This window comes from Oncorhynchus tshawytscha, unplaced genomic scaffold (genome assembly GCF_018296145.1).
Source record: "Oncorhynchus tshawytscha isolate Ot180627B unplaced genomic scaffold, Otsh_v2.0 Un_contig_9903_pilon_pilon, whole genome shotgun sequence".
In the NCBI taxonomy this organism is placed as follows: Eukaryota; Metazoa; Chordata; class Actinopteri; order Salmoniformes; family Salmonidae; genus Oncorhynchus; species Oncorhynchus tshawytscha.
Window position 1 is genome coordinate 35,315 of NW_024608685.1, and position 24,668 is coordinate 59,982.

Below are 24,668 nucleotides of genomic sequence, written 5' to 3' on the forward strand. Positions count from 1 at the left end.
CGAGGGAAACAATTTCCCTGTTTCCTATAGCGGGTTTTAAGACATTCAGTGTGTGTGTGTGTGTGTGTGTGTGTGTGTCCGTCTCTGCTCATAGTGGCGTAACCATAAACTCAGACAGGAGGAGAAACATCCACAGGACAATGGATCTGCATCCTAACACATTATATTTAAACTGAAGGAAATATTGTTGAGGATATGAATACAGGTAGCTACTGTATAGTACTGTTGAGGATATGAATACAGGTAGCTACTGTATACTCAGTATAGTACTGTTGAGGATATGAAGATACAGGTAGCTACTGTATAGTACTGTTGAGGATATGAATACAGGTAGCTACTGTATACTCAGTATAGTACTGTTGAGGATATGAATACAGGTAGCTACTGTATACTCAGTATAGTACTGTTGAGGATATGAATACAGGTAACTACTGTATACTCAGTATAGTACTGTTGAGGATATGAATACAGGTAGCTACTGTATAGTACTGTTGAGGATATGAATACAGGTAGCTACTGTATACTCAGTATAGTACTGTTGAGGATATGAATACAGGTAACTACTGTATACTCAGTATAGTACTGTTGAGGATATGAATACAGGTAGCTACTGTATACTCAGTATAGTACTGTTGAGGATATGAATACAGGTAGCTACTGTATAGTACTGTTGAGGATATGAATACAGGTAGCTACTGTATACTCAGTCTAGTACTGTTGAGGATATGAATACAGGTAGCTACTGTATACTCAGTCTAGTACTGTTGAGGATATGAATACAGGTAGCTACTGTATAGTACTGTTGAGGATATGAATACAGGTAGCTACTGTATAGTACTGTTGAGGATATGAATACAAGTAGCTACTGTATACTCAGTATAGTACTGTTGAGGATATGAATACAGGTAGCTACTGTATACTCAGTATAGTACTGTTGAGGATATGAATACAGGTAACTACTGTATACTCAGTATAGTACTGTTGAGGATATGAATACAGGTAGCTACTGTATAGTACTGTTGAGGATATGAATACAGGTAACTACTGTATACTCAGTATAGTACTGTTGAGGATATGAATACAGGTAGCTACTGTATACTCAGTATAGTACTGTTGAGGATATGAATACAGGTAGCTACTGTATACTCAGTATAGTACTGTTGAGGATATGAATACAGGTAGCTACTGTATAGTACTGTTGAGGATATGAATACAGGTAGCTACTGTATAGTACTGTTGAGGATATGAATACAGGTAGCTACTGTATACTCAGTCTAGTACTGTTGAGGATATGAATACAGGTAGCTACTGTATAGTACTGTTGAGGATATGAATACAGGTAGCTACTGTATACTCAGTATAGTACTGTTGCGGATATGAATACAGGTAGCTACTGTATACTCAGTATAGTACTGTTGAGGATATGAATACAGGTAGCTACTGTATAGTACTGTTGAGGATATGAATACAGGTAGCTACTGTATAGTACTGTTGAGGATATGAATACAGGTAGCTACTGTATAGTACTGTTGAGGATATGAATACAGGTAGCTACTGTATAGTACTGTTGAGGATATGATACAGGTAGAATACAGGTAGCTACTGTATAGTACTGTTGAGGATATGAATACAGGTAGCTACTGTATAGTACTGTTGAGGATATGAATACAGGTAGCTACTGTATAGTACTGTTGAGGATATGAATACAGGTAGCTACTGTATACTCAGTATAGTACTGTTGAGGATATGAATACAGGTAACTACTGTATACTCAGTATAGTACTGTTGAGGATATGAATACAGGTAGCTACTGTATACTCAGTATAGTACTGTTGAGGATATGAACACAGGTAGCTACTGTATACTCAGTATAGTACTGTTGAGGATATGAATACAGGTAGCTACTGTATACTCAGTATAGTACTGTTGAGGATATGAAGATACAGGTAGCTACTGTATAGTACTGTTGAGGATATGAATACAGGTAACTACTGTATACTCAGTATAGTACTGTTGAGGATATGAATACAGGTAGCTACTGTATACTCAGTATAGTACTGTTGAGGATATGAAGATACAGTGCATTTGTAAAGTATTCAGACCCCTTCACCTTTTCCAGATTTTGTTAAGTTACAGCCTTATTCTAAATGCCCCCCCCCCTCATCAATCTACACACAATACCCCCATAATGACAATGTCAAAGATAGGTTTTTAGAAATGTTTGCAAATGTGATATTTAGATGTTTTATTTGTGATACATTTCCGTAAGTATTCAGACATTTTAAAATCAGTACTTTGTCAGCGAGTACAGCCTCGAGTCTTCTTGGGTATGACGCTACAAACTTGGCACACCTGTATTTGGGGAGTTACTCCCATTCTTCTCTGCAGATCCTCTCAAGCTCTGTCAGGTTGGATGGGGAGCGTCGCTGCACAGCTATTTTCAGGTCTCTCCAAAGATGTTCGATCGGGTCCTATTCTGGGCTCTGGCTGGGCCACTCAAGGACATTCAGAGACTTGTCCCGAATCCACCCCTGCGTTGTCTTGGCTGTGTGCTTAGGGTTGTTGTCCTGTTGGAAGGTGAACCTTCGCCCCAGTCTGAGCTCTTGAGCGCTCTGGAGGAGGTTTGCATCAAGGATCTCTGTACTTTGCTCCGTTCACCCCGATCCTGACTAGTCTTCGAGTCCCTGCCGCTGAAAAACATCCCCACAGCATGATGCTGCCACCACCATGCTTCACCGTAGGGATGGTTCCAGGTTTCCTCCAGACGTGATGCTTGGCATTCAGGCCAAAGAGTTCAATCTTGGTTTCATCAGATTAACCAGATCTCTGTTTGGACAGACCAGATGAACTGCAAACGGGCTGTCTTGTGCTTCCGTCTGGCCACTTTACCATAAAAGGCCTGATTGGTGGAGAGCTGCAGAGGTGGTTCTCCCATCTCCACAGAGGAACTCTGGAGCTCTGTCAGAGTGACCATCGGGTTCTTGGTCACCTCCCTGACCAAGGACCTTCTCCCCTGATTGCTCAGTTTGGCCGCCGGCCGCCAGCCAGCTCTTCCATTTAAGAATGATGGAGGCCACTGTGTTCTTGGGGGCCTTCAATGCTGCAGAAATGTTTTGGTACCCTTCCCCAGAGCTGTGCTTCGACACAATCCTGTCTCGGAGCTCTACGGACAATTCCTTTGACCTCATGGCTTGGTTTTTGCTCTGACATGCACTGTCAACTGTGGGACCTTATATAGACAGGTGTGTGCCTTTCCAAATCATGTCCAATCAATTGAATTTAACACAGGTGGACTCCAATCAAGTTGTAGAAACAAAGATAATCAATGGAAACAGGATGCACCTGAGAGCAACTGAGTCTCATAGCAAAGGTCTGCAAACTTATGTAAATAGGGTATTTCTGTTATTTATAATACATTTGTAAAAATGTCATTATTGTATGTAGGATTGATGAGGAACAAAAAGTGTGTAATCCGTTTTAGAACAAGGCTGTAACGTAACAAAATGTGGAAAAGGTTAAGGGGTCTGAATACTTTCAGAATGCACTGTAGGTAGCTACTGTACACTCACTATAGATGAACTCTTAACCTTTATAAACAGACGTCCTTCAAACTCAAACCAGTTCTCTCGCCCACCCACAATTCCTTGTTTTGGTGGTAGCAGCACTGAGTCGGTATGAAAGGGTTCCTCTCTTCCTAGAGAGTGACTCACTAACGTTGACCTCGGGTAACCTCTGGACACTGCAGTGACCTAGATTCTCTTCCACCCCACAGCTGGAATACAGGAAGAATAGAGCCGTGTTCAGGGAGGGGCCGCAGCCATAGAAATACAATTACAAGAACGGCCTCCCTACTCAAGTCAATGAGGCCATGATGAGTGATCTGGGATCACTAATGGAATCTACAGGCTTAAGCCTCTCACAACTCTGGCCAAACAGACGTCACGTGGCCCCTCTGGCCAAACAGACGTCACGTGGCCCCTCTCGCCAAACAGACGTCACGTGGCCCCTCTCGCCAAACAGACGTCACGTGGCCCCTCTCGCCAAACAGACGTCACGTGGCCCCTCTGGCCAAACAGACGTCACGTGGCCCCTCTGGCCAAACAGACGTCACGTGGCCCCTCTGGCCAAACAGACGTCACGTGGCCCCTCTGGCCAAACAGACGTCACGCGGCCCCTCTGGCCAAACAGACGTCACGTGGCCCCTCTGGCCAAACAGACGTCACGTGGCCCCTCTGGCCAAACAGACGTCACGTGGCCCCTCTGGCCAAACAGACGGCCGTCCTTCTACACTCATTTACATGACATTGAGTCATTTAGCAGAGACACTCTTATCCAGAGCGACTTACAGTTTGTGCATTCATCTTAAGATAGCTAGATGAGACAACCACATATCACAGTAAGTACATTCCCAAAAAAAAAAAAAATAAGGTAGTATTGTCAAGTGTTGTCGATCACACCTTAATCATATACATTTCCTCAACATCTATTTAAATCACCAAGGCTCATCTATAGCTATAGAGGAGAAATAGCAGTTAATGTCAAACTTCTTGGGGCAGGAAGCTGAGAACAGCTGCCTGCATGGCTCACCCTCAACTCCCAGTGTTTCAGACTTACTGAGAAAAACACTTCCCATCTTTTCCCAAGAATCTGATTCAAAGACTTCCTGTGTATTCCAGAACAATTGTATACAGCCTCTCTCTGGCCTTCCAGCCCCTCTCCTCCATACTGCTGCTGACTGTTTACAACTCCTTTAAAAATGGACAACACACACACACACACAGAGAGATCGAGAGAGAACACAGAGAGAGAACACAGAGAGAGAACACAGAGAGAGAACACAGAGAGAGAACACAGAGAGAGAACACAGAGAGAGAACACAGAGAGAGAACACAGAGAGAGAACACAGAGAGAGAACACAGAGAGAACACAGGCCTAAACCTTTTTCTCTGAATTGTGAAAAAGTTAGTAATTCACCAAAAAGGCTGAAGAGGAGTTGAGGGGATCAGAGTTAAACTAAATCACATCTGCTTTAGTTTATCTAATCACTTTAGTAAGCTTTAAGTAGCTAGTCTAAATATACATGCCAACTTCCATGTGCCAGTGTGAGTTGGTTGTAAAAGAGTAATCTATCAGATATGATAAAAACACCCATGTTGTGAATGAACAGTATGAATAATCAGTGTATTGTTCTGGGTCAGAGCCTGTGTCCGTCCCGGTGTAAGGCAGTGTCATGACGTTGGCCTGTGTCCCGGTGTAGGGCAGTGTCATGACGTTGGCCTGTGTCCCGGTGTAGGGCAGTGTCATGACGTTGGCCTGTGTCCCGGTGTAGGGCAGTGTCATGACGTTGGCCTGTGTCCCGGTGTAAGGCAGTGTCATGACGTTGGCCTGTGGGGTGTAGGGCAGTGTCATGACGTTGGCCTGTGTCCCTGGGGGTGTAGGGCAGTGTCATGACGTTGGCCTGTGTCCCGGTGTAGGGCAGTGTCATGACGTTGGCCTACCGGTGTAGGGGTGTCATGACGTTGGCCTGGGGGTGTAGGGCATGACGTTGGCCTGTGGGGTGTAGGGCAGTGTCATGACGTTGGCCTGTGTCCCGGTGTAAGGCAGTGTCATGACGTTGGCCTGGGGGTGTAGGGCAGTGTCATGACGTTGGCCTGGGGGTGTAGGGCAGTGTCATGACGTTGGCCTGTGTCCCGGTGTAAGGCAGTGTCATGACGTTGGCCTGGGGGTGTAGGGCAGTGTCATGACGTTGGCCTGGGGGTGTAGGGCAGTGTCATGGCGTTGGCCTGTGTCCCGGTGTAGGGCGTTGTCATGACGTTGGCCTGGGGTGTAAGGCAGTGTCATGACGTTGGCCTGTAAGGGGGGTGGTAGGGCAGTGTCATGGCGTTGGCCTGTGGGGTGTAAGGCAGTGTCATGACGTTGGCCTGGGGGTGTAAGGCAGTGTCATGACGTTGGCCTGGGGGTGTAAGGCAGTGTCATGACGTTGGCCTGGGGGTGTAGGGCAGTGTCATGACGTTGGCCTGGGGGTGTAGGGCAGTGTCATGACGTTGGCCTGGGGGTGTAGGGCAGTGTCATGACGTTGGCCTGGGGGTGTAGGGCAGTGTCATGACGTTGGCCTGGGGGTGTAGGGCAGTGTCATGACGTTGGCCTGGGGGGTGTAAGGCAGTGTCATGACGTTGGCCTGGGGGTGTAAGGGCAGTGTCATGACGTTGGCCTGGGGGTGTAAGGGCAGTGTCATGACGTTGGCCTGGGGGTGTAGGGCAGTGTCATGACGTTGGCCTGGGGGTGTAGGGCAGTGTCATGACGTTGGCCTGGGGGTGTAGGGCAGTGTCATGACGTTGGCCTGGGGGTGTAGGGCAGTGTCATGACGTTGGCCTGGTTCCCGGTGTAGGGCAGTGACATGACGTTGGCCTGGGGGTGTAGGGCAGTGTCATGACGTTGGCCTGGGGCGTGTAGGGCAGTGTCATGACGTTGGCCTGGGGGTGTAGGGCAGTGTCATGACGTTGGCCTGTGTCCCGGTGTAGGGCAGTGTCATGACGTTGGCCTGGGGGTGTAAGGCAGTGACATGACGTTGGCCTGGGGGTGTAAGGCAGTGTCATGACGTTGTGTGCTACAGTATTAACAGTCCACCTCTGTCCTGGTGCTGTGTGACAGTATAAACAGTCCCCCTCTGTCTCAGTGGGGAGTGCAGCAACTCAGGCTGGCCTGCTGGTGTAAGTCCCCAGCTACCCCACAGTGATTGAGTGTCTGTGTCTGTGTGTGTGTATATATATGCCTGCCAACTAAGGGCTACTCCCCCTGTTCCAGCTCTTTCCAGAACAACCCTTATTGGGTCATATGGTTCATACTGTAGACACACACACTTTCCATATCTCAACTCGTGTTCTAGGTGAGGGTAGGTCAGGAGAGAGTTCAACGGGAAGAAATAGCAGGACTCCCCTGTGGCTAACCTGACCATGCACACTCGCACACCAGCTAATAAAACATCTACGGTCACAGACAAAAACACACAACTTTCCCCTGACCGAACCCTGGCCTCAAACCCTGTCACCCACAACTATCCCCTGACCGAACCCTGGCCTCAAACCCTGTCACCCACAACTATCCCCTGACCTAACCCTGGCCTCAAACCCTGTCACCCACAACTTTCAACAGCCGCTTTCAACACCCTTCTCTCTCGTTTAGAGAAATAGGAGAACACAATGTCCCGAAGACAGGGAATCTCATACTTTGCATTAACACACAGCTACACACAGCTTAAGAAAAATTGTTTTCTATCTTTTAATCAGCAGTCTTTGATAGAAACACAGTCTTCTATATAAGACTAGAGCCTGGATATCTGAAACACAGCCTCCTATACAAGACTAGAGCCTGGATATCTGAAACACAGCCTCCTATACAAGACTAGAGCCTGGATATCTGAAACACAGCCTCCTATACAAGACTAGAGCCTGGATATCTGAAACACAGCCTCCTATACAAGACTAGAGCCTGGATATCTGAAACACAGTATTCAATACAAGACTAGAGCCTGGATATCTGAAACAGTATTATTCAATACAAGTCTAGAGCCTGGATATCTGAAACACAGCCTCCTATACAAGACTAGAGCCTGGATATCTGAAACACAGCCTCCTATACAAGACTAGAGCCTGGATATCTGAAACACAGCCTCCTATACAAGACTAGAGCCTGGATATCTGAAACACAGCCTCCTATACAAGACTAGAGCCTGGATATCTGAAACAGTATTATTCAATACAAGTCTAGAGCCTGGATATCTGAAACACAGCCTCCTATACAAGACTAGAGCCTGGATATCTGAAACACAGCCTCCTATACAAGACTAGAGCCTGGATATCTGAAACAGTACATTCAATACAAGTCTAGAGCCTGGATATCTGAAACACAGTCTTCTTCTATACAAGACTAGAGCCTGGATATCTGAAACACAGCCTCCTATACAAGACTAGAGCCTGGATATCTGAAACACAGCCTCCTATACAAGACTAGAGCCTGGATATCTGAAACACAGCCTCCTATACAAGACTAGAGCCTGGATATCTGAAACACAGCCTCCTATACAAGACTAGAGCCTGGATATCTGAAACACAGCCTCCTATACAAGACTAGAGCCTAGATATCTGAAACACAGCCTCCTATACAAGACTAGAGCCTGGATATCTGAAACACAGTATTCAATACAAGACTAGAGCCTGGATATCTGAAACAGTATTATTCAATACAAGTCTAGAGCCTGGATATCTGAAACACAGTCTTCTTCTATACAAGACTAGAGCCTGGATATCTGAAACACAGCCTCCTATACAAGACTAGAGCCTGGATATCTGAAACACAGCCTCCTATACAAGACTAGAGCCTGGATATCTGAAACACAGCCTCCTATACAAGACTAGAGCCTGGATATCTGAAACACAGCCTCCTATACAAGACTAGAGCCTGGATATCTGAAACACAGTATTCAATACAAGACTAGAGCCTGGATATCTGAAACAGTATTATTCAATACAAGTCTAGAGCCTGGATATCTGAAACACAGTCTTCTTCTATACAAGACTAGAGCCTGGATATCTGAAACACAGCCTCCTATACAAGACTAGAGCCTGGATATCTGAAACACAGCCTCCTATACAAGACTAGAGCCTAGATATCTGAAACACAGCCTCCTATACAAGACTAGAGCCTGGATATCTGAAACACAGCCTCCTATACAAGACTAGAGCCTGGATATCTGAAACACAGCCTCCTATACAAGACTAGAGCCTAGATATCTGAAACACAGCCTCCTATACAAGACTAGAGCCTGGATATCTTTAGACTAAAAGGCAGCAGAACAGAGAAGGGTTTAGAAGTCTGACCCACAGGATAGAAAAATAAAGGTTAAACAGATTGTACACTTCAGATAATGCAGCCATGAGATCATCTTACAAGATGACAGCTCCACTGCACCGTGACTGAACCACATGGTGTGATTCTTCCCAGACTCAACATGTCAGAGGTCATGTAGCTCTGAGGTACAGTCACTGGTACAGACAGCAGTCCAGAACAGGCTGGTTCTGTCCGTGTGACCACTAGTCACTGGTACAGACAGCAGTCCAGAACAGGCTGGTTCTGTCCGTGTGACCACTAGTCACTGGTACAGACAGCAGTCCAGAACAGGCTGGTTCTGTCCGTGTGACCACTAGTCACTGGTACAGACAGCAGTCCAGAACAGGCTGGTTCTGTCCGTGTGACCACTAGTCACTAGACAGACAGCAGTCAGGTCAGGCTGGTTCTGTCCTGTGTGACCACTAGTCACTGGTACAGACAGCAGTCCAGAACAGGCTGGTTCTGTCCGTGTGACCACTAGTCACTAGTACAGACAGCAGTCCAGAACAGCCTGGTTCTGTCTGCATGATACTGTTACCATTTACCTGAGGATCCAAAACACTCCAAGTGTTTTTCCATGTGTTCTGGATAGTCAGTAGTTCCTGACCAGAACCTCAGTCTGGGGAGGAGAGGGTATCAGCACATTGAAGACACACTGCTGTGCACAGGGCTCCTATTCACACTCTTACCCCACTGTAGTTTTGTGTGTGTGTGTGTGTTAAGGTCACTCAGGGAGAAGAGACCCTCTTACCTGACTGTTCTGTGCTGTGTTGTGTGTGTGGGTGTGTGTGTGTATTAAGGTCACTCAGGGAGAATAGAGACCCTCTTACCTGACTGTGGTGTGTGTGTGTTTGAGAGAGTGTATAAAGGTCACTCAGGGAGAATAGAGACCCTCTTACCTGACTTTGGGTTACAGAGCACCGGGGGGCTGCTACTGAGGGTGGGACTGCTGCTATAGTAACCACTGCTGCCACAGCTGCTGCTCATGCTGCTACGACGGATACCCACTATCATCTTGATCTCTTTAGTAGGACTCACTGAGAGAGGAGAGAGACAGAAGAGAGAGGTGAGGCAGAGAGAGAGAGAGAGGCGAGAGAGAGAGGCGAGAGAGAGAGGCGAGGCAGAGAGAGAGAGAGAGAGGCGAGGCAGAGAGAGAGGCGAGGCAGGAGAGAGAGAGAGAGAGTCGAGAGGCAAGAGAGAGAGAGGCAGAGAGAGAGAGACAGGCGAGGCAGAGAGAGAGAGAGGCGAGGCAGAGAGAGAGAGAGAGAGAGAGAGAGTCGAGAGGCAAGAGAGAGAGAGAGAGGCAGAGAGAGAGAGAGAGAGAGAGAGAGAGAGAGTCGAGAGGCGAGAGAGAGGCGAGAGAGGCAAAGAGAGAGTCGAGAGGCAAGAGAGAGAGGCGAGGCAGAGAGAGAGAGAGAGAGAGAGAGAGAGAGAGGCAGAGAGAGAGCGAGAGAGGCGAGGCAGAGAGGCAAGAGAGTCGAGAGGAGAGAGAGAGAGAGGCGAGGCAGAGAGGAGAGAGAGAGCGAGAGAGAGAGAGAGAGAGAGAGAGAGGCGAGAGAGGCAAAGAGAGAGGCGAGAGAGGCAAGAGAGAGAGAGAGAGAGAGAGAGAGGCGAGAGAGAGAGGCGAGAGAGAGAGAGAACGAGCGAATGTCCTTTATTCATTAGCACATTTTCCCCCTTTGATGTCATCAGAAACAAATGAAGGTCTGAGAGACTTTTTATCCCAATTCAACATTTGTTTCTTTTCAGAGCGAAACACTAATTATGTCCCAAATGGAGCCCTATTCTCTATACAGTGCACTACTTGGGACCAGAGCCTTATGGGTCCTAGTCAATAGTGGTGCACTAAAGGGAAAAGGACTGTGTAAAAGCAGTGTTGCTGTCGTCAGAGGTTTGAGTTGTTAGTTGTGAAAGGATGTGTAGGTGTGTCTAATCACTCTTTCCAGGTAAGCTCTATATTGCCTCCATAAAGCAGGACGCCTCTAGACTGTGGCAGGCGGTGGAGCAAAGTCTAAAGAATCATGTCCTTGTGGAATGTGCATCAGTACTCTGCAATATCCTGCAGAACGTAGAGAACCCTGCAGAACGTAGAGAACCCTGAATCCTGCTGAACATAGAACATGAAAGATGGATAAAACATATGGTTGCATCCATGTGTAGTGTTTATGAACATGTTATGAAGTCTCTATAAAGCCACAGTTTGTTTAACTAGAGAGCCTGTTGTCCATGTATTAGTGTGACACCGTGACATTCAGCTTTAAAACCCGACCGTGTTAATAGCATCATAGGGACGGCAGGTAAACTAGTGGTTAGAGTGGAGGGGCAGCAGGTCGCCTAGTGGGAGGGCGGCAGGTAGCCTAGTGGTTAGAGTGGAGGGACGGCAGGGCCTAGTGGTTAGAGTGGAGGGCGGCAGGTCGCCTAGTGGTTAGAGTGGAGGGGCAGGCAGGCAGGTAGCCTAGTGGTTAGAGTGTAGGGGCAGGCAGGTAGCCTAGTGGTTAGAGTGGAGGGGGGCAGGCCAGGTGGAGGGGCAGGCAGGCCTAGAGGTTAGAGTGTAGGGACGGCAGGTCACCTAGTGGTTAGAGTGGAGGGGTAGGCAGGGCCAGGTGGGGGGCGGCACGCCTAGTGGTTAGAGTGGAGGGGCAGGCAGGTAGCCTAGTGGTTAGAGTGTAGGGGCAGGTAGGTAGCCTAGTGGTTAGAGTGGAGGGGCAGGCAGGTAGCCTAGTGGTTAGAGTGGGGAGCGGCAGGTAGCCTAGTGGTTAGAGTGGGGCGGCAGGTCGCCTAGTGGTTAGAGTGGAGGGGCAGGCAGGTAGCCTAGTGGTTAGAGTGGGGGCGGCAGGTCGCCTAGTGGTTAGAGGTCGTAGAGGGAGTGTAGGGACGGCAGGTCGCCTAGTGGTTAGAGTGGAGGGGACGGCAGGTCGCCTAGAGGTTAGAGTGGAGGGACGGCAGGTCGCCTAGTGGTTAGAGTGGGGGCGGCAGGTCGCCTAGTGGTTAGAGTGGAGGGACGGCAGGTAGCCTAGTGGTTAGAGTGTAGGGGCAGGCAGGTAGCCTAGTGGTTAGAGTGGCAGGTAGCCTAGTGGTTAGAGTGTAGGGGCAGGCAGGTAGCCTAGTGGGTTAGGAGGTAGCCTAGTGGGGCAGGCAGGTAGCCTAGTGGTTAGAGGTGGAGGTTAGAGGGAGGGCGGCAGGTCGCCTAGAGGTTAGAGTGGAGGACGGGATGCAGCCTAGTGGTTAGAGTGTAGGGGCAGGCAGGTAGCCTAGTGGTTAGAGTGTAGGGGCAGGCAGGTAGCCTAGTGGTTAGAGTGTAGGGGCAGGCAGGTAGCCTAGTGGTTAGAGTGTAGGGGCAGGTAGGTAGCCTAGTGGTTAGAGTGGAGGGGCAGGCAGGTAGGAGTGGTTAGAGTGGGGGCGGCAGGTAGCCTAGTGGTTAGAGTGTAGGGGCAGGCAGGTAGCCTAGTGGTTAGAGTAGGGGCAGGCAGGTTAGTGGTTAGAGTGTAGGGGCAGGCAGGTAGCCTAGTGGTTAGAGTGTTAGAGTGGTTAGAGTGGGGCAGGCAGGTAGCCTAGTGGTTAGAGTGTAGGGGCAGGCAGGTAGCCTAGTGGTTAGAGTGTAGGGGCAGGCAGGTAGCCTAGTGGTTAGAGTGTAGGGGCAGGCAGGTAGCCTAGTGGTTAGAGTGGAGGGGCAGGCAGGTAAGGGTTATAGTGGGATTCGGCCCCAGTCTGACAGTAGATAATGTGGGTACAACAACTCCTGATGTAAAAAGGGCTTTATAAAGACATTTGATTGCTTGACATTGAGGTTTACCAGATAGGAAGCTGGTGTTGCTTCCCTCTGGGTTCTGTTTGCGGAGACAGAAGGGGCTGTCATGGCTCTCTGGGATGGTACGACAGCGCTCGTTCAGCAGCTCCATCAGACGTCGTCTCCTTCGGAAGTTCAGTCTGAACTGGTACAGCAGCCCTCCATCCACAAAGTGGTGCTTGTTGGTCACTGTCAGGGAGAGAAACACAGAACAAAACGATTGTTTAGGATTGTTCAGTTACTGTTTCATATAAAACTGACTGTAAATCCTGGCAACTACAGTAACTGACTGTAAATCCTGGTAAACTACAGTTACTAACTGTAAATCCTGGTAACTACAGTAACTAACTGTAAATCCTGGTAACTACAGTAACTAACTGTAAATCCTGGTAACTACAGTAACTAACTGTAAATCCTGGTAACTACAGTAACTAACTGTAAATCCTGGTAACTACAGTAACTAACTGTAAATCCTGGTAACTACAGTAACTAACTGTAAATCCTGGTAACTATAGAACAGAAGGTAGTTCAGTTCCAAATCCTGTAACTCTTCAAATTATTCCATTCAGACAGAACACCTCTGATGGTGCCTCCAATGCCAGTAATCAGCTAAGTCTCTTAGGGTTGGACACAAACACACAGTCTCCCGCTCTTAGCTTGGGTCATTGTGCCAACACTCTCATTTGGCTAACGCTCAGTACAGGGGGAGGCTCTGAATGCCCCTTAACATCCCCAAATCCCTTGAAAGACATAAAACCAACTCTGACTGACGATACGACTAAAGCCATCCAGGAATCAAAATCTGACTGTCACTTGTGTAACTAAGCCATAAAGCCTGCATAACTGTGCCAAGGGGTTAGGACTCAGGATTTAAAGGAACACTCCACCCAAAACAATATTTTGGTATTTATTTCATTATTTCATTAGTTCATTGTTGATATAGTCTCAATTTTGCATGTCAGCAATCAAGTTTAAGATATATAAACTTTCAAAATACAGACATACAGCCGGTATTTTCTACTTACTAGTCTGGTTATGGATGCATCTTGTGATGCTTTAAAGCTGCTGTTGTGACTGTATGAAGTGGTTTTGATCCTGTGGTTTATAGTGATGGGATTGTCCTGTCTGACGTCATTAAATGAGACGGAAATATTCCTCATCTGCAGTTTGTGTTTGTTTTTTTATCCCAGGAGGAAGTTCTCTCCTGACGTTGGTAGAGTGACAGTCCAATGCAATTCCCCCAGTCTAAAAACATTGCAGTTTCCACAGACACATTTCAGCAATACAAAAAGTTCATGATTCAATCATAATCTGGTCCATAACCAAACAGTAGTTTCTGATTATGTTTTGGCACCTTGTGCCCTAAAAAGGGAACGATCAGGATTAAAAAGGGGGTTGATTGTGTGTATTCAGAACGCTTGTTGCCATGGTGTTGATGTACAAAGATCTAAATATCAGCTCATTGTAATTCAAATATAATTGAACCAAAACAACAACATGTTCAGTGACTCTTGGTTACGTTAATTCATTCACCCATTGACTCGGTTGCACATGGTGTTGGGCCACAGAGATCAAATCACCAGCTCTCTGTGTGAGTCTATCAACCAGGAATGCAGTGATTGTGTGGGACAACTGAACCAAAACAACCCACAATGTGGATCCATCCAGGCAGGGCTGCTATTGTTCTACAGTTCAGACATTTAAAGTATGCAGTGTGTGTGTGTGCGTACGCTGTCGTGTGCGTGCGCATGTGTATTGTTATGATGTGGGGGAAGGTGAGTGTTAGGACATAGACAAACACACTACCATGGCACACTTCCACACTCCAACCCCAGGTGGCAGCACCAACCGGGTCACGGCTGGGTTCTGCCAAGCAGCCTTGATTATTAAATCAGGAGCGAGCGATCAATTTGATTCTGAGTGGAGGCCAGAAGCCTCTGTCTTTGTTCATTTCTGTGTGTTAGGCCCGCCTCTTTAGTTAGGCCCGCCTCTTTGTGCTAGTCAACCTCTCTACAGTAGCTTGCTAGCTAGCTTTTGTTGGGAGATTTCAACACTGTGTGTGTGCAGCACTAAGTAGATAGCTGGTTGGTTAGAAGCATAGTTTCAGTCAAAGATCATTTCAGTGACTAGCTCAATTGTTTTATGCTAGTTTTTGTGCCCATGGTCAAACTTCAGAAATACTGCTCATTGAAGCACAATAATCATTAGCTAGATGTCAAATGTGGCTACTAAGACTTAATCACAAAAAAATAAATGATTTGACACATTTACTGTTTTAGCTAAGATTCATTCAGACAGTTTTGAGGCAGGAATGGGGTTCAGCAGACGATGTCTCCTAGGTAATATTTTCTAATGTCATGGCAACCCATCGTAGCCGGTCTACTTCTGATCCATCCCATTATCCTTTGCGAGATACGAGACAGATCAGTGCAGGAGGAATATGATGATGGCTACTTATTGGTTTCATACCAGTCTGGTCTGTGCCAGCCGAGGTACCAGTCTGGTCTGTCAGGTACCAGTCTGGTCTGTGCCAGCCGAGGTACCAGTCTGGTCTGTGCCAGCCGAGGTACCAGTCTGGTCTGTGCCAGCCGAGGTACCAGTCTGGTCTGTGCCAGCCGAGGTACCAGTCTGGTCTGTGCCAGCCGAGGTACCAGTCTGGTCTGTGCCAGCCGAGGTACCAGTCTGGTCTGTGCCAGCCGAGGTACCAGTCTGGTCTGTGCCAGCCGAGGTACCAGTCTGGTCTACCAGTCTGGTCCAGCCGAGGTACCAGTCTGGTCTGTGCCAGCCGAGGTACCAGTCTGGTCTGTGCCAGCCGAGGTACCAGTCTGGTCTGTGCCAGCGGAGGAGAGGAATGCAGACAGAGATAGGGTAAGAGCCACAGGCAGGGTGGTGGGTGTGAACCCAGCAGTGATGCAGTCTCTCTGGGGTTAGAGCCCTGCTCTCTGCTCATAGGTTAGCCCATTGTCCAGGGCCCGAGAAGAGCACACAGGAAATGGACACGCTCTGCACTACACAGCTCAGCACAATGGGAACAGACACGCTCTGCACTACACAGCCCAGCACACTGGAATCAGATTGTATCTCAGAGCCTGTACTGAGCCAGCAGGCAGTACCCACACAGTACCATCCTGCTGCTGGCTTGTCTCTGATGACAGATAAGCAGGGTTGGGCCGCTCCGAGGATGGGAGACCATTCTGATGTGCCACAGTCAAGAGAACCAGAGCTGATTATATGAAAGTGCTGAACACGTGACCATGACGACAAGGTGACCATGACGACAAGGTGAACAGTACATGGGACTGATCCTGCAGAAAGGGGAGTTTGACTGGTTCAGTAACAGAGACAGGTGATCCTGTAGAAAGGGGAGGTTGACTGGTTCAGTAGACAGGTGATCCTGTAGAAAGGGGAGGTTGACTGGTTCAGAAGACAGGTGATCCTGTAGAAAGGGTAGGTTGACTGGTTCAGAAGACAGGTGATCCTGTAGAAAGGGGAGGTTGACTGGTTCAGTAGTAGAGACAGGTGATCCTGTAGAAAGAGGAGGTTGACTGGCTCAGTAGAGACAGGTGATCCTGTAGAAAGAGGAGGTTGACTGGAGTAGACAGGTGATCCTGTAGAAAGAGGAGGTTGACTGGCTCAGTAATAGAGACAGGTGATCCTGTAGAAAGGGGAGGTTGACTGGCTCAGTAATAGTGACAGGTGATCCTGTAGAAAGGGGAGGTTGACTGGCTCAGTAATAGAGACAGGTGATCCTGTAGAAAGGAGAGGTTGACTGGCTCAGTAATAGTGACAGGTGATCCTGTAGAAAGGGGAGGTTGACTGGCTCAGTAATAGTGACAGGTGATCCTGTAGAAAGAGGAGGTTGACTGGCTCAGTCAGTGACAGGTGATCCTGTAGAAAGGGGAGGTTGACTGGCTCAGTAGACAGGTGATCCTGTAGAAAGAGGAGGTTGACTGGCTCAGTAATAGAGACAGGTGATCCTGTAGAAAGAGGAGGTTGACTGGCTCAGTAATAGAGACAGGTGATCCTGTAGAAAGGGGAGGTTGACTGGCTCAGTAGACAGGTGATCCTGTAGAAAGAGGAGGTTGACTGGCTCAGTAATAGTGACAGGTGATCCTGTAGAAAGGGAGGTTGACTGGCTCAGTAGACAGGTGATCCTGTAGAAAGAGGAGGTTGACTGGCTCAGTAATAGAGACAGGTGATCCTGTAGAAAGAGGAGGTTGACTGGCTCAGTAATAGTGACAGGTGATCCTGTAGAAAGAGGAGGTTGACTGGCTCAGTAATAGTGACAGGTGATCCTGTAGAAAGGGGAGGTTGACTGGCTCAGTAATAGTGACAGGTGATCCTGTAGAAAGGGAGGTTGACTGGCTCAGTAATAGTGACAGGTGATCCTGTAGAAAGGGAGGTTGACTGGCTCAGTAGACAGGTGATCCTGTAGAAAGAGGAGGTTGACTGGCTCAGTAATAGAGACAGGTGATCCTGTAGAAAGAGGAGGTTGACTGGCTCAGTAATAGTGACAGGTGATCCTGTAGAAAGAGGAGGTTGACTGGCTCAGTAATAGTGACAGGTGATCCTGTAGAAAGGGAGGTTGACTGGCTCAGTAATAGTGACAGGTGATCCTGTAGAAAGGGGAGGTTGACTGGCTCAGTAATAGTGACAGGTGATCCTGTAGAAAGAGGAGGTTGACTGGCTCAGTAATAGTGACAGATGATCCTGTAGAAAGGGGAGGTTGACTGGCTCAGTAATAGTGACAGGTGATCCTGTAGAAAGAGGAGGTTGACTGGCTCAGTAATAGTGACAGGTGATCCTGTAGAAAGAGGAGGTTGACTGGCTCAGTAGACAGGTGATCCTGTAGAAAGAGGAGGTTGACTGGCTCAGTAATAGTGACAGGTGATCCTGTAGAAAGAGGAGGTTGACTGGCTCAGTAATAGTGACAGGTGATCCTGTAGAAAGAGGAGGTTGACTGGCTCAGTAGACAGGTGATCCTGTAGAAAGAGGAGGTTGACTGGCTCAGTAATAGTGACAGGTGATCCTGTAGAAAGAGGAGGTTGACTGGCTCAGTAATAGTGACAGGTGATCCTGTAGAAAGAGGAGGTTGACTGGCTCAGTAATAGTCAGGTGATCCAGAAAGAGGAGGTTGACTGGCTCCAGTGACAGGTGATCCAGAAAGAGGAGGTTGACTGGCTAGTAATAGTGACAGGTGACAGAAAGAGGAGGTTGACTGGCTCAGTAATAGTGACAGGTGATCCTGTAGAAAGAGGAGGTTGACTGGCTCAGTAGACAGGTGATCCTGTAGAAAGAGGAGGTTGACTGGCTCAGTAATAGAGACAGGTGATCCTGTAGAAAGAGGAGGTTGACTGGCTCAGTAATAGGACAGGTGATCCTGTAGAAAGGGAGGTTGACTGGCTCAGTAATAGTGACAGGTGATCCTGTAGAAAGAGGAGGTTGACTGGCTCAGTAGCAGCTCTACCGGTGCTGTATTCTTAGTCTGTCTCTGTCACACAGAGGAAGCCAGTTCCAGCAGCAGCCTGGGTGAGGACAGAGAGTGGTGGGCGTCTGTGGGTGTGCACGTGACATTGGTATGCTGTGTGTGTGTGCAACACATGCTGTGGGTGTGTATCTGGGTCGATGATTGTGTGGGCTGTGTGTGTGTGTGTGTGTGTGTGTGTGTGTGTGTATCTGGGTCGATGATTGTGTGGGCTGTATGTGTGTGTGTGTGCTGTATGTGTATCTGGGTCGATGATTGTGTGTGCTGTATGTGTGTATCTAGGTCGGATCACACACACCGTTGTCCAGAGGTGAGCAGCTGATCTGCTTCAAAAGGGCCGTCCGGAACACCCTGGCCAGAGACCAGAGGCATGACGTCCATCTGTCTCTGATCAAGGGTTCACCCCCCCACTGGAACCACCTCTCAGACTCAGGGACATTCACTCTGTAGCCATGCAGGTGGCCATGCCCTGTACATGAGTAACTGGTGTGACTTCCTGCTTTTAACTCCTAGTGCAGCGAAGGACCTATTGGAGATGTGATTCACCTCGTCACTGTTCTACTGGACTAAATTACAATGGCTGTCCTGTTACTATACAGAGAGGAATTCCACCAGGCCTGATAAGAGAACCCTTTCACCCTGTTCCTCCCACTCCTGACCTCGGCAAACAGACCACAGCTGACCTCTGACGAAAGAGAGAGACTAACAGACTAACAGTCATGTCACCGTGACAACACCAGTCATGTCAGCCAGTCATGTCACCGTGACAACACCAGTCATGTCAGCCAGTCATGTCACCGTGACAACACCAGTCATGTCAGCCAGTCATGTCACCGTGACAACACCAGTCCTTTCAGCCAGTCATGTGAGGGTCAGACCAGGGCACAAAATAAAATGGCACCCTATTCCCTATACTAATTTTGACCAGAGCCCTGTGCCTGTCATTTGAGGATCATGGGGCAGGAAGCGCGCGTTTCAAGCAGATAAATGTGGCGTGTTTAATTATGAAACTGGCTTTGAGATAAAAACATATCCAAAGTTAACTCAATCTTCTGTGAATCTGAAATACTGGGAGCCAAGTAAAAACAAGTCTCTGCTAAACTTTCAAAACGTGTTTGGTCTTATCCTTGTAGGGACCCTGAAATCCTCACAAGGACAGTAAAACAAGGACAATTTGGACACGTGTGGACGTTTTAGGCTTAAGGGGTTAGGTTTACAAGAAGGGTCAAGGTTTAGGGTTATCAAAAATACACTTTTGAATGGAAATCAATTGTTTGGTCCCAACAAGAATAGTAAAATAAATGTGTGTGTGTGAGAAAAAAAACAGGACAGATCCAATGCAAGTGGGGTGATGATGATGATACCAGCATGCCTTTGATCACAGAGTGATCCCTGTCTGACCAGATAAGACACCGTGTTCCCTGACTAAAATAGGATCCTTTACAGCCCTTTGGAAGAGAGGACCCAATGTGACTGTCCACCATGTGTGAACATCAACCCTCCCACGTCTCCTCTTTCACCTAGCAAAGTCAACTTGGAAATTACAGCGCCATAGAATTAAATCGAAGCAACTGACAACAGTGCAAAATGTTATAACCACGATAGGTAATTGTGTAATTACTGTTTGACCATATTACCATGTAAATCCTCAGTGAAAACCAGGAAGGGCTAAATAGTAGACTAGTAGAAGAAAGTACAGCATTCAGCTTTCACAACTGCTTTTTCAAAAAGGGCCTATAATTACATTCGCTTAGGGAAGTGGTTCCCAAACTGCAGGACTAACCCTACTCAGGACTCAGAGATATGTCATTTCATCAGTGTGACAGGTGGTGTACTGACCGTGACCTTGTTAGTTGGTATGTCTCAAATCAGACCCTGAAAACGCTCCTTTTTTTTTTTTAAATAAATAAATCAGACCGACGATGAAAACGCTCCTTCCACTCACCATGCTGCATGATCCCGTGTTCTAGAAGCCTCCGTCCAAGATGCTCCGCCTCCTCTCGGGTCGCCATCTCTCCCTCCGCCAGCAGCCAATCAACAAGCTCCGAGGCCACCAGCGTCCGTTCAAACGTCTCACCCTCTTCTTAGTCGCTAGGATGGACGTCTCCGTGTTCATCATCAGCCTGTTGAGAAGGACAGGTTTATACACACCTGTTGTTTAGGACAGACTACTTTATACGATGTGTTCATCATCAGCCTGTTGAGAAGGACAGGTTTATACACACCTGTTGTTTAGGACAGACTACTTTATACGATGTGTTCATCAGCCTGTTGAGAAGGACAGGTTTATATACACCTGTTGTTTAAAACAGACTACTTCATACGATGTGGAAATCAGTTGTACATCGTTTTCCATCCTGATTCAACAGACTTTTCCCCATCAACCTCCATCTAAAATAGTTCTGTGCAGGCTTTTGCTCCGACCAATAACACACCTGATTTAGCTAATGAATGACTAAGTAAAACCAGGTGTGTTAGCGTAGTGCTGGAATCAAAACCTTGCTGATGGGTAGTTCCCATGTCCCCAGGAGGGTAGCTTGGCCAACCCTGATGGGTAGTTCCCATGTCCCCAGGAGGAGGGTAGCTTGGCCAACCCTGATGGGTAGTTCCCATGTCCCCAGGAGGGTAGCTTGGCCAACCCTGTGCTATTTATAAAGATGCACTTCCAGGAAGAGCACGAGGACTTAAAGGTCAACAAGTTCAGTTAACCCCAGCAGCCTCCTACTGAGTGACCCTGGTCCTCCTACTGAGTGACCCTGGTCCTCCTACTGAGTGACCCTGGTCCTCCTACTGAGTGACCCTGGTCCTCCTACTGAGTGACCCTGGTACAATATAGATGCCAGTTAACCCCAGCAGCCTCCTACCCTGAGTGACCCTGGTCCTCCTACTGAGTGACCCTGGTACAATATAGATGCCAGTTAACCCCAGCAGCCTCCTACTGAGTGACCCTGGTACAATATAGATGCCTCCTACTGAGTTAACCCCAGTAGCCTCCTACTGAGTGACCCTGGTACAATATAGATGCCAGTTAACCCCAGCAGCCTCCTACTGAGTGACCCTGGTACAATATAGATGCCAGTTAACCCCAGCAGCCTCCTACTGAGTGACCCTGGTACAATATAGATGCCAGTTAACCCCAGCAGCCTCCTACTGAGTGACCCTGGTCCTCCTACTGAGTGACCCTGGTACAATATAGATGCCAGTTAACCCCAGCAGCCTCCTACTGAGTGACCCTGGTACAATATAGATGCCAGTTAACCCCAGCAGCCTCCTACTGAGTGACCCTGGTACAATATAGATGTGAGCCTCCAGTTAACCCCAGCAGCCTCCTACTGAGTGACCCTGGTACAATATAGATGCCAGTTAACCCCAGCAGCCTCCTACTGAGTGACCCTGGTACAATATAGATGCCAGTTAACCCCAGCAGCCTCCTACTGAGTGACCCTGGTACAATATAGATGCCAGTTAACCCCAGCAGCCTCCTACTGAGTGACCCTGGTACAATATAGATGCCAGTTAACCCTGCAGCCTCCTACTGAGTGACCCTGGTACAATATAGATGCCAGTTAACCCCAGCAGCCTCCTACTGAGTGACCCTGGTACAATATAGATGCCAGTTAACCCCAGCAGCCTCCTACTGAGTGACCCTGGTACAATATAGATGCCAGTTAACCCCAGCAGCCTGACCCTACTGACCCTGGTACAATATAGATGCCAGTGACCCCAGCAGCCTCCTACTGAGTGACCCTGGTACAATATAGATGCCAGTTAACCCCAGCAGCCTCCTACTGAGTGACCCTGGTACAATATAGATGCCAGTTAACCCCAGCAGCCTCCTACTGAGTGACCCTGGTACAATATAGATGCCAGTTAACCCCAGCAGCCTCCTACTAGTGATGTACAATATAGATGCCAGTTAACCCCAGCAGCCTCCTACTGAGTGACCCTGGTACAATATAGATGCCAGTTAACCCCAGCAGCCTCCTACTGAGTGACCCTGGTACAATATAGATGCCAGTTAACCCCAGCAGCCTCCTACTGAGTGACCCTGGTACAATATAGATGCCAGTTAACCCCAGCAGCCTCCTACTGAGTGACCCTGGTACAATATAGATGCCAGTTAACCCCAGCAGCCTCTACTGAGTGACCCTACTGAGTGACCCTGGCCTCCTACTGAGTGATACAATATAGATGCCAGTTAACCCCAGCAGCCTCCTACTGAGTGACCCTGGTACAATATAGATGCCAGTTAACCCCAGCAGCCTCCTACTGAGTGACCCTGGTACAATATAGATGCCAGTTAACCCCAGCAGCCTCCTACTGAGTGACCCTGGTACAATATAGATGCCAGTTAACCCCAGCAGCCTCCTACTGAGTGACCCTGGTCCTCCTACTGAGTGACCCTGGTACAATATAGATGCCAGTTAACCCCAGCAGCCTCCTACTGAGTGACCCTGGTACAATATAGATGCCAGTTAACCCCAGCAGCCTCCTACTGAGTGACCCTGGTCCTCCTACTGAGTGACCCTGGTACAATATAGATGTCAGTTAACCCCAGCAGCCTCCTACTGAGTGACCCTGGTACCCAGTTAACCCCAGCAGTCCTCCTACTGAGTGACCCTGGTACAATATAGATGCCAGTTAACCCCAGCAGCCTCCTACTGAGTGACCCTGGTACAATATAGATGCCAGTTAACCCCAGCAGCCTCCTACTGAGTGACCCTGGTACAATATAGATGCCAGTTAACCCCAGCAGCCTCCTACTGAGTGACCCTGGTACAATATAGATGCCAGTTAACCCCAGCAGCCTCCTACTGAGTGACCCTGGTACAATATAGATGCCAGTTAACCCCAGCAGCCTCCTACTGAGTGACCCTGGTCCTCCTACTGAGTGACCCTGGTACAATATAGATGCCAGTTAACCCCAGCAGCCTCCTACTGAGTGACCCTGGTACAATATAGATGCCAGTTAACCCCAGCAGCCTCCTACCCTGGTACAATATAGATGCCAGTTAACCCCAGCAGCCTCCTACTGAGTGACCCTGGTCCTCCTACTGAGTGACCCTGGTACAATATAGATGCCAGTTAACCCCAGCAGCCTCCTACTGAGTGACCCTGGTCCTCCTACTGAGTGACCCTGGTACAATATAGATGCCAGTTAACCCCAGCAGCCTCCCTGGTGACCCTGGTGACAATATAGATGCCAGTTAACCCCAGCAGCCTCCTACTGAGTGACCCTGGTACAATATAGATGCCAGTTAACCCCAGCAGCCTCCTACTGAGTGACCCTGGTACAATATAGATGCCAGTTAACCCCAGCAGCCTCCTACTGAGTGACCCTGGTACAATATAGATGCCAGTTAACCCCAGCAGCCTCCTACTGAGTGACCCTGGTACAATATAGATGCCAGTTAACCCCAGCAGCCTCCTACTGAGTGACCCTGGTACAATATAGATGCCAGTTAACCCCAGCAGCCTCCTACTGAGTGACCCTGGTACAATATAGAAGTTAACCCCAGATGCCTCCTACCCCAGCAGCCTCCTACTGAGTGACCCTGGTACAATATAGATGCCAGTTAACCCCAGCAGCCTCCTACTGAGTGACCCTGGTACAATATAGATGCCAGTTAACCCCAGCAGCCTCCTACTGAGTGACCCTGGTCCTCCTACTGAGTGACCCTGGTACAATATAGATGTCAGTTAACCCCAGCAGCCTCCTACTGAGTGACCCCTGGTCCTCCTACTGAGTGACCCTGGTACAATATAGATGCCAGTTAACCCCAGCAGCCTCCTACTGAGTGACCCTGGTACAATATAGATGCCAGTTAACCCCAGCAGCCTCCTACTGAGTGACCCTGGTACAATATAGATGCCAGTTAACCCCAGCAGCCTCCTACTGAGTGACCCTGGTACAATATAGATGCCAGTTAACCCCAGCAGCCTCCTACTGAGTGACCCTGGTACAATATAGATGCCAGTTAACCCCAGCAGCCTCCTACTGAGTGACCCTGGTACAATATAGATGCCAGTTAACCCCAGCAGCCTCCTACTGAGTGACCCTGGTACAATATAGATGCCAGTTAACCCCAGCAGCCTCCTACTGAGTGACCCTGGTACAATATAGATGCCAGTTAACCCCAGCAGCCTCCTACTGAGTGACCCTGGTCCTCCTACTGAGTGACCCTGGTACAATATAGATGCCAGTTAACCCCAGCAGCCTCCTACTGAGTGACCCTGGTACAATATAGAGATGCCAGTTAGACCCCAGCAGCCTCCTACTGAGTGACCCTGGTCCTCCTACTGAGTGACCCTGGTACAATATAGATGCCAGTTAACCCCAGCAGCCTCCTACTGAGTGACCCTGGTCCTCCCTGAGTGACCCTGGTACAATATAGATGCCAGTTAACCCCAGCAGCCTCCTACTGAGTGACCCTGGTACAATATAGATGCCAGTTAACCCCAGCAGCCTCCTACTGAGTGACCCTGGTACAATATAGATGCCAGTTAACC

General features: G+C 48.3%; 1 pseudogene; it reads right to left on the bottom strand.

Annotated features, from left to right (window-relative positions):
* The window catches only part of LOC112238467, a 37,722-nt pseudogene extending 16,902 nt beyond the window's left edge, over window positions 1-20,820 (bottom strand).
* Window positions 20,821-24,668: the final 3,848 nt, after the last annotated feature.